General features: G+C 39.6%; 1 protein-coding gene across 3 annotated transcripts in view; it reads left to right on the forward strand.

Moving 5' to 3' along the window:
* The first annotated feature begins 1,931 nt into the window (after positions 1-1,931).
* The window catches only part of TEX2 (testis expressed 2), a 105,243-nt gene continuing 90,370 nt past the window's right edge, over positions 1,932-16,804 (forward strand). The window contains exon 1 of one of the 3 annotated variants that reach the window (XM_058169008.1): positions 1,932-2,155. The gene's annotated coding sequence lies outside the window, so the exon portion shown is untranslated. Of the gene's footprint in view, positions 2,156-2,202; positions 2,549-16,804 lie in introns of those variants that run through there. The other 2 variants (XM_058169009.1, XM_058169010.1) reach the window with 2 other exon arrangements.

The following is a 16,804-nucleotide window of genomic DNA, read 5'->3' on the forward strand; positions in this document are numbered from 1 at the left end:
TTGCTTTTGGGGGAAGTTAGGAATTGATGATTGTAGGGGTATAATTAAGTTGGGACGAAAACTTTTTAGCATATGTTTGTTTTACTTTTAACTATACCTTGTGCTCGTTCCGGGAAGTCGGGGGGGGGGAGGGGGGTTGCGAAGGGAGGGGGGAGGAGGGGGGGAAAGGGGGAAAAAAAATTTTGTAAAACTTTTTGAATAAAAAAAAAAAAAAAAAAGTTGATGGCCTGAAAATTCATTTATGTAATTATACCAAATAATTGTAATTTTACACACCCATTTACCTCATCTTTTCCACTTTTCTTCACTCTTTATATTTAGAATAGGAAACTTGCTGTTTTCCACATGTTGCTGAATACAACACCAAGCACTTATCATTTTATCATTGAGCATTTTGGCAGGGCTGCTGGGAATTGTTTAGTATCAGTAGGTGAATGACATCCCTGGTATAGATTATAAATTGGTAGCTGGATCTACATTTATTTATGTAGAGAAAGAATAAAGCATTTAGATGATGTTAGGAACAACAATACAAATAATGTATCCTGCAATATTTAAACATTTGCTTAGTCAATTGACGATCATATGATCAGTTAAAAAATTTATCCCACTTAATAAGGCAGCAGATATTTAAGAAGTAATTATTTGTAATTAAAATTGATACTATACTACTAAACATGTAGGGCAATTAACATACCACTTGTAACCCGAATTCTTAACCGATTTCTTGAAGACTCTTAATTCACATTTAATCCTGAGCCACAATGACAATGTTCACACAACACTAGCCTTTATAGAATGAACCATAACTTATTGGGATCAGAGACATACTAGAGTGGATAGGTTTGCATAAAACTGAACCGCAATTTAACCAATTACTTTTCAGCCTTTGGAGGAAAGTTCATTGAAATAACACATCATGCTAAATTCCAAGTCCACAATCTACATTAGGATTTAAGATGTGTGAACTTGAAAATGGTTACAAGACTTGATTGGGGCATCCACTCATGGCCTATTTCCCAGCTGAAACATCAGAAAGAGTCTTGTGACACTATAAACCCTACTTCCTTACAGGTAGTCCTCGACTTACGACCATAATTGAGCCCAACATCTCTGTTGTTAAGTGAGACATTTGTTAAGTGAGTTTTGCCCCATTTTTTTCCACCTTTCTTGCCACAGTTGTTATGGGAATCACCGCGGTTGATAAGTTAGTAACCCACTTGTCAGGTGAAACTGGCTTCCCCATTGACTTTGCTTGTCAGAAGGTCCACATAAGGTGATTGATTATATGACCTTGGGACACAGCAGTGGTCATAAGTATGAACTAGTTGCCAAGCATCTGAATTTTGATCACATGATCATGGGAAAGCTGCTAAAGTCGAATCTGTGAAAAAACGGTCATGAGCCACTTTTTTCAGTTCCGTTGTGACTTTGAACGGTCCCTAAATGAACTGTTGTAAATCGAGGACCACCTGTGCGGCCTCTAATTGAGACTCCTTAGCATTATTGCCCTACATGCCTACAAAACCCTTTTGAGTGAAATGTCTGCTTGCCCATCCTGCTAAGCAGGCTTGACTACTACGGACAGCAGGCAGGCAGGCAGGCAGGCGTGCGTGGGTGTATATACATAGATATAAACACACGCGAACATTTAAGCACACCCTAAAAAGTGAATCGCCCGCTAGGCCCCGCGGTTACGACCCCACCCTTGCCCTTCCAGTTTCCTAAAGCTTTAAGAGAGAATGCTCGAGCGGGATCCGCCTGAACTCCGTCCCGATTCCGGACCTTCTCTCCAGATTCCCGAGCTAAGGGCATCGCCCCTCCTGTCTGGAGCAAAGCGAACCGATCCCTCCCACTCCTCCCTCTCTCTCTCGTCTCAGCTCCCTTGCGCTTTTCACCGGGAGGGGGCGGTGTCTCCATCAGACCCGCCCACCGGTGGGGCGGGGCCGCCTCGGCGCTTCTGCCGGGTCCCCGTCGCGCGTCTCCCTCCCGCTGCCGCCTGGCTCGCGCTGGCCGTGACGAGACAGGGCGAGCCTGGGGACCGACCTGGGCTGAGAGGAAGAAGCCACCGGGCGCTCGCCACGCCACGCCGCCCGCCCGCCCGCCCTCTCGGGCTGCCTTATGCCATGCCATGCCATGAGTTACTGCAGGTGAGGTAAGCCCGACGCTGCCTTCCCTGGCCGCCCAGCCTTTTGACAGGCAACTGCAGCCGCCTGGTGCAGTAGCGGCAGCGAGGAGCCCCGGCTAAGAGGCTCCTCGAACCGCCCGCCTCTCTCTCTCTCTCTCTCTCCTTCCTTCCCTCCCTCCCGCCTGCCTCGCTCTCTCTCTCTCTCGGGCTGCTGGGAGGAGGAGACCTTCGGCCTCGGAGTCTGTCTGGGCCTAAGGCTGCCGGGGCAAGGGAACCAGCCCCGCCAGCCTCTCCGGCCAGTCCCACATGGCAGGCGGCGAAGGCAGAGCCTAGATGAGCCCCAGCGCTTTGGCATCGGCGGACGGGTCGGGTCGGGTCGTGGGGGGGCTTGGCCGGGGCCGCGATTGGAGGAGAAAGCCGGTGAGTTGCAGAATCGCGCTTAACAGCCGGGTTCGGATTCCGGGGGAGCAAAGGTCTTCCGCGCCCTCGGGACCGTTTTTCGTCTGGGCGGCGGGCCCCTGAGCATGAGAAGAGCGCCGGTCCCTGGGCTTGCGAGGAGGAGGAGGAGGAGAAGGAGGAGGGCGCTGCACCTTCCTCGCCTCGGGACTGGGGAGGGACTTGAAGCCGGTCTGAGCTTCCGCCTTAGGATGGTCCCTTCCAGGCGAGACTTTGAGCCGACTTTCGGCGAGTGCGGGAAAGCCGTGCAGGCTGCTAGTTGTTTACATTGCTGGGAAACTTAATTCCCGGCATCTTTTTTAACCCTGGACCTTTTTTTCTCCCCTCTTCAGTTTTTGCAGTCTTAAGAAGGTGTCGTGCTATGTGCTTCTCCTCCTCTTCCTCCTCCCTCATACTCTCTCCCTCTCCTTCCATTTCTCTCTTTTTCTCTCTCTTTCCCTCTCCCTCCATTTCTCTCTCTCTTCCTCCTTCCCTCCCTCCCTCTCTCTTTCTCTACCTCCCTCCCTCCCTCCCTCCTTCTCTCTCACTCCCTCTTCCCCAGCTCCCACCCCTCCGCCTCCCAATATGTAACCTAGCTGCCACCATGCATCATATGTAACCTAGCTGCCACCATGCATCATATGTTAGAAAGTAGCCAATGTAAGAAAGGTGGAGTTGTGACACCTTTCACAGAAGGAAATCTGGGATTTGGGTTTCAGCTGGAGGGGGCATTGTTTGAGTAAAGAGATGCCTTCATAAATGGAGCTCTCTAAACCAGGGGTCTCCAACCTTTGCTGGCTGAGGGATTCTGGGAATTGAAGTCCACAAGTCTTAAAGTTGACAAGGTTGGAGACCCCTGCTTTAAACAGAGCAGAAGAGGAGTCTTGGCTGAAGAGATTGGAGCATGAGTTTCTCTAGGAAAGCTTTGTAAAAGAAGAGCCCTGTTAGTTCTGCCCACAGCCAGAAGTTTGATCCTAACTTGCTCAAATTTGACTCAGTCTTCCGTCATTCTGAGGTCGGCAAAAGGAGGACCCAGATTGTTGGGGGCCAAATGCTGACTCTGTAAACCACTTAGAGAGGGCTGTAAAGCACTGTGGAGCAGTATATAAGTGTTATTGCTATTAGAGTACTCTTTTAGGAATCTGGTTATATCTTCTCTAATTCACAAATCTAGAAAAACAGTTTTCTTTATCTGGTGCTCCCCAGGATGTGTTCAGTTGCTGCCACCACCACCCCAATCCCCAATAAGGGAATGTCATCTATCTATTAGAACACAATGGATAGCAGTAGTTTAAATTTTGGGTGACACTAATTTCTCAATATGAGAAATTAAGATGTTGTTGGAGGAGAATGGCTTTGTAAGACTTGGTACTGCACAGATTGGTACTGTACTTGACTCAATTGCCACATGGCCTTTCGGGTGCGCTTCAAGGTTTTGGTAATTATCTTTAAAGCGCTCCATGGCATAGGGCCGGGTTACTTACGGGACCGTCTGCTGCCACCGATTGCCTCCCACCGACCCGTGCGCTCTCACAGGGAGGGACTCCTCAGGGTGCCGTCAGCCAGGCAGTGCCAGCTGGCGACACCCAGGGGAAGGGCCTTTTCTGTGGGGGCTCCCACCCTCTGGAATGAACTTCCCCCAGGACTTCGCCAACTTCCTGACCTTCTAACCTTTCGCCGCGAGCTTAAGACACATCTATTTATTTGCGCAGGACTGGACTAGAATTTCAAATTTTAAATTTGGTTTTAACGGGGTTTTATTATCTTATTGTAATTTTTAATATTCAGCCTTATTTAATAAGTTTTTTAATTGGTGTTTTATTTTGTATTTATATGTATGTTTTTATTAGGCTGTAAACCGCACTGAGTCCCTTGGGAGATAGGGCGGTATAAAATGTGATTAAATAAAATAAAATAAAAAAATAAATAAATATTTGTTTTTTTCTAAGAAGGGGACTTGCCGACTGGCTCATTCTTTGGGGATAAGAAAAGTGGTTTTCATAGTGAGACTCTCAAGGGAGGAATTTATTTTTACATTGGACTCTGCTGTAGTTGAAATTTACAGGCAAACAGTCTGGGGACTTTCAGCTACAAGAAGAGCACAGTTTGTACACTGTATTAAATTGGGATGGGTTGCCACTGAGTGATAGGTAGTTCTGAGTTTTTTTTAACCAAAGTGGTGTTCAGAAGGTGAACTCTACCACAGAAAGGGGTTGTGAAGATCTTAAGGCAATTCTCCAATCTCGCTGCTCTTGAAATTTGAGTCAGATTCTGATCTGTTCAGGTTTTACAAGCATTAGAAAGTTTTCTGATCAGCTCTGGCTTAAATGTCATACAAGATATAGTATTTAGCTGACTCGGATTGATTTTGGAAAGGTTAAGACTGTGATGGATCTAGATTGGAGACCACTAAGAAATCCCAAAGCTGTTTAAAAAGGAAGAGAGCAGTAGCAAATACTTTCCACAGTGTTGGCAAGAAAATTGTATAGGTATGTCCATACAGACAGCTGAAGTTGAGTTAGATCTGAAGGATAGCGTAACTTCTAAATGAGTTTAGGGTTTGATCTTTTGAAATCTTAAGATGTCAGAAGAAGATGCTACCAAGTTTGAAGTGTTGTGGAAGAAGATAACTGATAAAGATAGCTAAAAGGCAAGAATTTTTTTTCTTGGATATTTGCTTATTGTTTTTGTGTTTTGTTTTCTGGATGTTTAAAGTTCATAAGAAAAACCAGAAGAGCAAATTTATTTCCCCAAATTATTCTTTGAATATACATGTATCTGAATGCTTTAGCATTTATTAAATGGTAAAGTATTTAAATGCTTTAGCATTTATCAGAATGCTTTTTACAGCAAGTAGGCCGTTTGTAATGATAGATTTCTTACAGATGTAAATTCAGTTTGAAATTCTTTTACAAGAGCACAGCAATCAGGAAACATTGTATCTTCAAAATTTGGTTAATAATAATAATAAACCAAAACTAACATTTCCACAACAACAGTAAGACAATATGCTCTTGAACAACTTCCCAAATTCCATTATTATGTCTGCTGTTTAGGTACTTTCTATTGTACAAGAAATGTTGTAGAAATCAGATTTAAACTTGCACAATTAACTGTAACCTTTGCTTGAATGTTAACTTTCATGGAGCTTTGTAACCTGAGCTTCCTGAAGCAATTATTTATTTTTGTGTCTTAGGATCAGTGTTGACCCTGGCGACTGCCTGGACAAGCCCCTGCAGGCTTCTTGGCAAGGTTTTTCAGAAGTGATTTGCCCTTGTCTGATTTGCCCTTGTCTGTTTTTTAGGGCTGAGAGAGAGTGATTGGCCCAAGGTCACCCAGCAGGCTTCATGTCTAAGGCAGGACGAGAATTCATAGTCTCTTGGTTTCTAGCCTGGTGCCTTATCGAGTCTACCAACCTGTCTCTCTCGTGAAGCATTTAAGGAATGTTTAAAATAATTATTTCAGTGTATTTAAATATGCATTACTCTGCATAAGATTAGACTTTTGTAATTATACATTGCTAAACAAACATGCGATATGGATTGTTTTTGTTGGAATATGAACTCCCTTTCATTGTGGCTGAAGTCTCTTGGGAAAAGTTTAATACTAAGGATTTGTTCACATAATATGCTAACTCTGGTTTGTTCAATTATGGATTATTAAATGAATCACAGCTTGCTGGATTTATCCAACTATAAACTATAATCCATTTTTGTAAACCAGTGTCTGAATTTGCAAAAGAAACTGAATCTCAACTAAGCAAATTACACATATACTTTGTGAATCTGTTTTAAGACCAAGCCATAGTTTAGAATAACACAAGTGGCTAGATTTACAAAAACCAAAATGTTGAGTTCTCCTAATTCTTTACTGTATATTAACCCCAAACAAATCAAATTTTATTGTGGCTTAGAGCTATAGTATATACTGGATTCAAAGTTGTTTACATTTACAGTAAGCTTATTGAAGTAACTGGAAGTTAATTAAAATTAATGCTCATTTATTTGAATTCTTCACCTCTGTTGTTGAATTCACCCATTAGTCTAAGGGCTCAGTTCCCAAACTCCACTGTGGTGCCCTGGAACAGCTCAGCAAACTCACATGAGAGCTGTGAGATGTTTTAGATTTTCAGGAAAAGCACAATGATTTCCAACATCTGTCAGACACTGTATAAACTACTAGTTCAAAGTAATTCACAATTTTAGCCTGGGCATTATGAATAGGGCACCATGAACTAAGGACATCTGTGAATGTCTGTTTTAAAGCATGGTTCATTTTAATATGATATATTGAACAGACCACGACAGAGTTTGTGGTCCAAAAACTATTACTTATAAACTTTAATTTTGGTTATACAACAACCAAAACTAAACAGCTATTTTATGGCTTAGGATTTGTGAATTCTGTCTAATTATGTTGAACCTGCTTTGGGTTCCAGGTATTATTCTTGTAATCTGTCACTGGAAGATCTTTCCAAGAACTTTAAAGACTTTAAAGCCAAATTGGTTTATTTTGATGAGACAAAGCATCCTCTGTTGTGTTTTGTAAGAACTGCTTGTCTTTTGGCTAAATATATTGGGTCATAGTAAAGACTTATATGGACTAATATATTGTGTAGTCCATACTAAAGACTTTGGACTACAACTAGAAGAATGTAGATTGACGTTCACTCTCTGCCATGAAAACTCAGAGGGAGGTTTCTGTGGCTCAACTTATGGTACTTTGTAGAACTATTGCGATAAATATTGGAAATAAAGTGTAGGAAAATGTCTTTGAAAGACATTTCAAATATAAATAATGACATAATTTAGGTGTATATCTTAGCTTATTAAATTTAAATTTGTTGAAGAAAACCTTCTCCCTTTTAGAGTTCTCAAAAAGATTCCACTATTATTTGTTCTTTGCAACAATGTCCAATATACTGTATAAAGGTAAGTATAAGCTCAGCATATCGACCCATTTTGAGCTGAACTAAGCTAACCAGTTATGGTTGGATTTACATAGCAAACTGAGCTGCAAACTAACTGATCACATTTCAGCTTTGCATTTTGTGTGAACCCAGCCTGGATCAAACCTTTAGTTATTATGACTGGGAAAAAATATTGTATTGTTGTCAGGAGTGGGAACACTTACAGGAGAATACGAGGCAGTGACATTTGTGAGTAGGTTACTTTCCTATGAGAATAGAATTTTCTTGGTCAAACAGTATCCTAAGATGCATGATGGAGAACAATAGATCAGACTTTTCTGTATCCCTTTGCATACTCCTTTTTCTATCCATTTATCCATCCAGAACACTCTCTGTAAAGCCATCTAAGCTGTCCCTGTTCAGATTTTCTCCTCAGCCCAGCCCTGCAGTAAGTAAGGCCTTACGACATAGCAAGAACAGCCAGCATTTCTGATTATGTCATGCTTCTTGGGCATCAGCTGCTTGTTTAGGAGCAAAAATACAAAGGAGTGATCTTTGTTCCAGATACCATTCAAGCCTACGCATTTCTAGAAGGGCACCTTTCCATAATAATACAGTAAGATTAATTTCTTGGCAAATATCATAACCTGAGTAGAATAAAAAAGCAAAAGTAAAGCTGCAACAGGTGCATATTCGTGTAAAGCTGTGAGTGTAGTATGAATGAAAGTGACTTGCTTTCAGTTTGCAGGTGTTGCACATCCTGTGTTTTGGCTTTGTCCGAGCTAAACAATATGTTATGAAAATATGATGCGCATCAGTATCTTTGATCCCCGTGAGACCAGTTCAGCATAGAGAACATAGATTTTTCTTTCCATCAACTGAGTTTAGATGTATGACTGGACTAATGGCTGAAAAAGAAGCATTACGATTTCCATTAATTTGATTACAGGGTGCTGGTTAGCTTGCTTGCGTCAAAAGTATTACTTGCTTTGCCTGAAAATATAAATGTATACTCCTGCTTCCTCCTAGATTAATTGATAACAAAATCCTCCCCTCCTTTTCAAGAGAAGAGAATGTAATGGATTTGTTTCCAGGTAAATTTGCATTGCTGAAATGAGCTCTTGGGGTTTTAATGATCATTTGGGAATGTAATAGGGAGAAGAGCCATGCAAACCTCCCTTTCTTCCTCCACACAACAATTATCTTGCAAAAGGCTGAGTTTTCATTGTTGGGGAAAGTTAAATTTCACGTTAAATTTTTATTTTTGACTTGGCAGAACCAGAATATTAACTCTTATCTTCCATTCACTTCAATAATTACTTCATTAAATAACAATTTTGAAACAGCTATTTGACTTTACTAAAAAGAAGTTCTGACCTTGAAATGGTCCTGTTTTGCAGTTTTCAGTAAGGTTAGAATTGCCTTTTAAGAATTAAAAAATTCAGATATTTTGATCCTGTTCTAAGGACAAAATATATTACATAAAAACAATGATTAAAAAAAATAGCTTCAACAGTGCTTCTTGCAATTCGGTGGCATTTATTAATTCATTTTTAAATATTGCATTTGTTTCTTACTGACTTCAGAATAGTTCTGTGTTAAGGATTTTGTGACCCTCATTTTTCTGTATGCCTTAAAATCAATCAGCTTGTGCTTGAACTGTGGGAAGATATGTAAATTGTACTTAAACCTGTTGTTTACATAGTAATAATTAGTATAGATATCGCTTAGGATTGAAGGGGTGATAAATTCACAGCCTTGCTGAATGCCTGTGCTGTGCAGTTGAAATGAACCATTGTATAGAACAGGGGTCTCCAACCTTAGCAACTTTAAAATTTATGGACTTCAAGTCCCAGAATTCCTCAGCCAGCTAAGCTCCCAGAATTCTGGGAGTTGAAGTCCACAAGTCTTAAAGTTGCCAAGGTTGGAAACCCCTGGTATAGAACTTCACTAGTTATGATGACAAGATTTGTATGGATTGGAAGCAGTTTCTGCTTCAGTACTAACTTTGTAATTGTGTAGCTTTCAAACTGATGTGCTTCTGAAAAGACCTTGAAGACCTTGGATAACCATCTGACTGAGATGGTGTAGGGTTCCTGCCTAGGCAGGGGGTTGGACTAGAAGGCCTCCAAGGTCCCTTCCAACTCTGTTGTTATGTTATGTTAACTAAGCTATCTGCTGAACCAAGTGGCTCAAGTTGATTACACTGTTATTGTTGATTGTGTTATTGTTGTGTCTCCTGCTCTTTAACTTTATTGATAACATCCTGAGGATGAAATTTTCTGCAGCTTCATGTAACTTTTCAACTTAGTTGCCACACGCAGAATGTGACATGTAAATGATTAGATTCTTGTTTTGGGCAAGAAATATTTGAAATGGAGTATGTTCCTGTTTGTTACTCGATGTGCCTCTTCTCTTCAAGAGAACTTTAAAGATTTTAGATAAAGTGAAACAGATAATAAAATGATAATGTTTCTGTCTGATATGTAGCAGATATATAACTGGTCTTACCAGTTTCCTTTCTCCGCATGCCCAGTCATTAGTATAAAATTTGAATACAAACAATTTCATTTGAGTCTTCACTCACAGAAAGAGCAGATAAAAGAAAAGAAAAATACAAGGAAGTGCTGCATGCATCTGGATTTATTTTTATAAAGTGGATCAAACAATATTGAACTTCATGGCTTTTTTAGGTATGCTTTCTTTTACAGTTGCTGTCACAATATAAGAACTACACCTAAGAACTATATCTGGAAATGCAGTCGTATAACTGGAATACATATAGTCAGAAATTTCAGCTCTAAAAAGCAATGAAGAAAATTTCAATTAAAAAAAAAAAAGACACAGGAACTGACTTTTCCCAACCATAGTGAGTAGTGTAGAGCAGCGGCCCCCAACTTTTTGGGCACCAGGCACTGTTTCCACGGAGAAAGATTTTTCCACGGACGGAGGGGGTGTGGTTTTGCATGCTGCCTGCATCCCACGGATGAGGCTTCGCTTGTTTATGCACCCTGGTTGCTGAAATGCCACAGTCTGGTGCCACTCCATGGACTGTGGGCTGGGAACCCCTTTTGTAGAGAAAGGAGTAGTGTTGATTCTTATTAATCTTCTTGATTCTGATTCTTACTCAGTTTGGAGTGTTGTTTTTTTCATTTTTTAAAAAAATATTTTTAATTGCTTTTTGTAAAAAAATCAAGAAAAACAATGTTAATTGCAGTGCGAATACATACAAATATATGCATAGAAATTGCTCTAGTGAAAAAGTACAACAGAAAAAACAAAAAATAACACAATTACAATTGTAATTGCAATTGTAATTGCAATTAACAATTACAATTCTATATACACTTAATGTATATGTAATGTAAATATTAGTGTGTGCGCGTGTGTATTTTTAATACAATTATATAATTCTCATTCTTTTTAGCCTACTGTACAGTCAGTCCTTGATTTGTAGCCATTTCTTTAATGACTTGTCAACAATACTGAACTGTGTGACAGATCCTCACACGGTGGTTGCAACATCCCCACTGTCACATATCAAAATTCAAATGTTTGGCAGCCAGCACGTTACAAATAGTTACGATTGTAGCATCCCAGTATCATAAGATTACCATTTGTGATATTCTCAGCCAGTTTCTAACAAGCAAAGTCAGTGGGGGAAGCCAGATTTGCTTAACAACTACTTGATTCCCTTAACAACTGTACAGATTTGCTTAAAATTCATGACAAAAATATCGTAAAATTGGGTACAACTGATTTAACAACCACCTCGCTTAGCAACAGAAATTTTGGTCCCAATTGTGGTCATAAGAAGAGGGTTTCATGTATTTTGTATAAAAGAATTCTGTATTTCATTAAATTTGTCCACACTCCTATGTCCATATCCACTCATTGGTGGCAAGTGTAATCAGATCTTCAATCCATTGAGTGAATCTTCCCGTTGTTACAATATTAGTCTTTTAGCCATAGTAAGCACATGAAAAATCCATTTATATTATCCAGTTGTATAGTTCAAGAGAATTATCTTTTGAAAAAATTAGCTTTTGTTGCACAATCATATTTATATATATTACTAGCTGAATACCCGTGCTCCGCTACGAAACTATGTGATCGGGCTTGATAAATAGACAGTTTGAAAATTAATGAGTAGTTATGATTGGCCTCTCCTCTCCCCTTCTCTCCCTTAGCTTGCTCCCATAGATCCTCTCCTATCCCCTTCTCTCCCTGAGCCTTGCCCACAGAAACGTCTCCTATCCTCTCCCCTTCTCTCCCTTAGGCTTGCCCCACAGAAGCCTCCTCTATTCTCTTCCCTTCTCTCCCTCAGCCGTGCCCCACAGAAACATCTCCTATTCTATCCCCTTCTCTCCCTCAGGCTTTCTAGCCCTTTCTCTAGCCTGTCCTATGATATCCCATTCACTCCAAGCAGGGGTGAAATGCTTCCAGTTCGGACTGGATCACCTGATCTGGTAGTGATGGCGGCGGGTGGTTCGGAGAACTGGTAGCAAAAATCCCTGTCCTGCCCCCCCCCCCGCCCATGCCCAGCTGAGCTGCGCGATCATCAGAGGTTTTTTTTTTAACTTTTAAAAGCATTTTTTCTTTGGCTGAAAAATGCTTTTAAAAGTTAAAAAAAGCCTCTGGTGATCGTGCGGCTCAGCGGGGATCGTCAGAACCTTTTAAAAGCATTTTTTCTACAACCGCTTCGGCTGAGGAGGTTGTTAAGAAAATGCTTTTAAAAGGTTCTGGCAATCAGGCAACTCAGCTGGGATAGTCAGAACCCTTTAAAAGCATTTTCCTGTCAAAGCACAGGCCTGCGGGCCAGATGCGTCACGCGCAGGCCATGCCCACCCAGCTCTGCAAAGGCAAAAAACATCATGATAAGTCATGATATGTCATGTGATGTGATCAAGTTTGACACCTGTGGTATAGCACATACTAAAAACATGCGTTTTAAAGAAGTATTATCCTCATTACATCATCAGCAAAGTGCTTCTTAGACAATTATTTTTTGTACACACATAATGGAATCCAATGAATTCTAAATAATTATTTAGAATTATCATTTTCCAGATATGCAAACTGGAATTTCTCTTGATGTATAAATCAATATTAATTATATATTAATTATATAAATTAATCTGGGAATAATATTTGAAAGCATTCACCTTTTCCCAAAGGGTGAGCTTTGCAGTGTTTCTTCCTTTGGATGAAACAAACGTACACTCGTATGTACTTACTAAACCAAATGACTTACGGGAGATTATGGAGCCCCTTGGGAGCTCATGGAAGTTTTAAGACAGCCTTAGTGAACACATGAATGATTGACACTGTACTAATCTTTGTATATCCGGAGGTCTTCCCTCTCTGGGGTCTACATTGACTCCCTTCAGATGTGTTGGGACTGCATGTTCTATAGAACTTACACCAAATGGTCATAGTGAGAGAGGCAGTGTAATTAACCATACTTTCACATCTTTAATCATCTCTTCAGTGTTTGTTTGGTTCTTGAAATTCCCTATCTGTGAAAATACTGCTCCATAGCTGTGGTCTCAGCCTCACTTAGTAAAATTTTATGGAACTCCATGAGTTCATAGGGCTGGAAAGGACCTTTGAGGTGTTCTAGTCCAACCATTGCCCAAGGCAGGAGCCCTTATACCATTCCAGACAAGTGAATGTCCAATCTTGTCTTGAAAACCTTCAGCAATGGAGGACCTAGGAGGACCCAGGATAGCTATATAGAACTCCAGGAGGCAAGCTATTTCATTGATGAATCATTCCCACTGTCAGAAATCCCTTCTTATTTCCAGGTTAGCTCTCCCTCTAATGAGCTTCTACCCATTGCTTCTTATCCTACCATAGTTACTATGGAGAATAAATTGATCTGTGACAGTCCTTCAAGTATCATTTCTCCATGAGCCTTCCTTTCATAGGCTAAGTATGGCTAGTTCCCTTAGCTATTTCTTACACAATTTAGCTTCCAGATCCTTTATCATCTTCGTTGCTCTTCTCTGCACTTTTTCTAGGGCCTCAGCATCTTTTTCGGTATCGTGGCAACCAGAACTAGATGCAGTATTCCAAGCGTGGCCTCACTAGTGCAGTATGGAGTAGGTACTATCCCTTCCCGTGAAGTTGATGCTATCGTTCTGTTGATGCAGCCTAGGACTGAGCTGGCTTTCTTGGCAATTTAGTCCTACATCTGGTTTGTCTGCATAGAAGCGTATTATCCACTTTCCCTTTTGAGGATGAATCATCTTCCTTTCTTGTGAAATACTGTAGCTATAATCTTGAAACAGGGACTGAAGTGATCCAGCATAAAATATTGAACTGCAAAATGTGTCTTGCAGAAGAAGCTTTCGGAGAGAAAATGTCAATTTTGTATGCCATGTTCTAAATATTGACGTGGTCATCTTATTGCTCCTTTAGGAGACAGACAGGCAAGTCCTTGTTTATTGCCTCAAATATAAAAATATAGAAGCCTTGTTTACAATCGAACAACAGTGTTTCAAGTACGCTAAAGGACTTAGAAACTAACCATGTCATTTGTCACTGATTCTTCTGTTAAGTTGACCTCTGTGTGATACTCTTAAGCTTTTATAAGCTCCTTTCAAGGTCAAAAGAAATAGAAGGGATTCAGCAATAAAAAAAAAATTCTTTTGAAAATAGCTTGAAACTCCCCATTCATGCCTGAAGAGTTTATATGACTGCTGATCAGGAAAAGGTAACTTGTCGCCTTCCATGTTTGATGCTACATCTTCTATACATTTTTGACATTAGCCATGTTAGTTAATGCTAATGAAGGTTATATATCCAAAATGATTTGCTATAGATAATTGGTTGTGGGATCCTTGGTGCTCTCTGAACTTGGCTGTTTGCTTGCAGGCATTTCATTATCCAACTAGATAATATCATCATATTATCACAGATTATGTCACCTAGTTTGGTAATGAAACATCTGCAAGAAAACAACCAAGCGCAGAGAACTCTGAGAATGCCACAATTGAACCCTAAGCTACAAATATTCTCTTCTATTAATAATTTGTTACATAATGAAATGGTATCCAAGTTGAAAGAAAGCTGTAAAAATGATTCCTTGTTTGTTGAAACTTCCAAGTGTAGAACAAACATCTGAGAAACATCTGTCAGAAAACGTATCTATGTTTTTAGTGTGGTTCTAATTTAAATAGACAATTCTGAGAATACAGCCATCTTGTGTATAATGTCTGTCCAGTACTTCATACAGTTGCCTTTCTCGAATAAGCGTAAACAAAATGCTATATGAAATAGAAACCCAAACATACAATCTTAATCTTTTAACTGTGAACCTTTAAAAAAATAATAAGGACCTGGTCCACATGAGTCATTAAGGCTCTCCTGCTGAAGGCGGCTCCTTCAATTTTTTAAAAGTGTTATGCTTTGATTTTATTCAGACTTGGTAGTTTCAGCAGAGTTGCTAAATTTCTTCCATGTTTTTTTAAAAAAACTTCTATAGTATTATTTACTCCTGTGGAAACCTGAAAGCATTACTCCACAGCAGGAAGTAAGTTCATTTTAATCATGAAGCAAGCAAGTTGCCTAGCTTTGCTAAGATCACTGAAGTTAGACCAAAGTACTAAAAGCCTGAGTCATACCTTAACTGTGCTATTTCAGATTGGAAGTAAGGGAAGCAGCCTTTTAAAACTTTCCTGATAAGTAAAACAAAATAATACTTTATTGTTGGCTTGGCCCCTCTTAATTATCTTAATTCTTTTTGCCTTGAACTATTTTTCATTAAAGGTAAGATTCCACGTTTGTTATCTAAAGTAGTCCAGGCAGTTTGCTGCCTAGACAGAACAAACCTGATTAGATAATAAAATCTGCATCAAAGGCTTTAGAGCATTGTTCCTCAGCCACTTTTTAACCTGAGCCAATGCTAGCTAAGGAATTCTGGGAGTTGAAGTCCACGCATCTTAAAATGGCTAAGATGAGAAACACTGCTTTAGAGTTTTTAAGATTTCACATGGATATCTTCTGAGATGTTGGGACTTTGCTGCAGGTTTGCACTCACAAGAAGAATAATCCCCACCTATTCTAATCAGCACAAAGTATATCTACAAAAAGTAGTCCTAAAAATTCATTGAACAATTAAGAATAAAACCTATTCGTTATTTGTTTTTAATTCACTTTTTACAGGATATACAGTATGTCTAGGACAAATTGGATCAGACAAACAATAAAGGCATCATTTGGAAACTAACTTTCCATAAAATAAATAAAAATCTGAGAATGCAACCATGGTACACCTTATTTAGGTATTAAATTTAGATGTTGCCCGTCTCCCTGATAAGGTATCCCTTCTCTGCATAAAATAAGAGAAGTATGCTATATCTCAATTTACTTGTCTTTTGTTCAGTTATAATTGTTAGTTTTGCATTTTGAAAGTTAGGTCCTCTCTTTTCCTATACTTTTGTTAGTCTTAAAGCAGTGGTATGGATTTGATCAGCAGATTAGAGAACAGTTTGGGATCTTTATTACGATAATCATATTTATTTTTTCAAAACTATAAGTTTAGAACATGAAACATACCTCCGTAGAATCTACAGAGCATTTCCAAACTTTCCATATTCAGTTCATCTTGTTTTTGACTGTTTGCTAACTAGTGAAAAGTACTAGGCATGTGGCCTAAGGTGGAGAAATATATAGCTTACAGTTATTCATACAGTATTTATGATTACTTTATCTCACCATTTATGATGATACTTCATCTCAGGAGATAAGACATACCTCGGCAATATAGTTGGATTCAAAGCTTAGCAGGGTTGGACCTGGTTAATATTTGAATGAGATATATCAGGAAATCACAGTGATGTAAACTAAACTGGCCAGTTCCACAAGATGGAAACAATACAGAGAATTGCATGGGCATGCCTACTAAATCTTCAGACTTGGTTGCTTCACAATGCTACTTTATATATTAAATCCTAATTAATTGGTTAAGAATGTATGGTTTGTTTCTCATTTGAGGGAGGTGTCACTTGTTAGTCAGCATTATTATATTTCTCTTTTTCTAAAGTTTCACCTTCCTAAAAGTTTGAGAAAGGTTTTGTGAGTGCTTTCCCTTCTCTCTTTCCTGTTCTGTTTTCATGGCTTGAAAGTATTGAAAAGTGTTTGCATCTGAAGGCAGCGGCATTAATTCATGCTGTGACTCATATTGTCGGTTGAAAATGTGCTGTACTTTTTTAACCTGAAAATAAACTTTTGTAAATGATTTTGCCAAGGAAAATTGGCTTCTGAAATGTGTACATTGTAATATAAATTATGGAGGCGGTGGACTTGGTTGTCTGTAAGTTACGCTT

Source organism: Ahaetulla prasina, chromosome 2, assembly GCF_028640845.1.
Source record: "Ahaetulla prasina isolate Xishuangbanna chromosome 2, ASM2864084v1, whole genome shotgun sequence".
Classification (NCBI taxonomy): domain Eukaryota; kingdom Metazoa; phylum Chordata; class Lepidosauria; order Squamata; family Colubridae; genus Ahaetulla; species Ahaetulla prasina.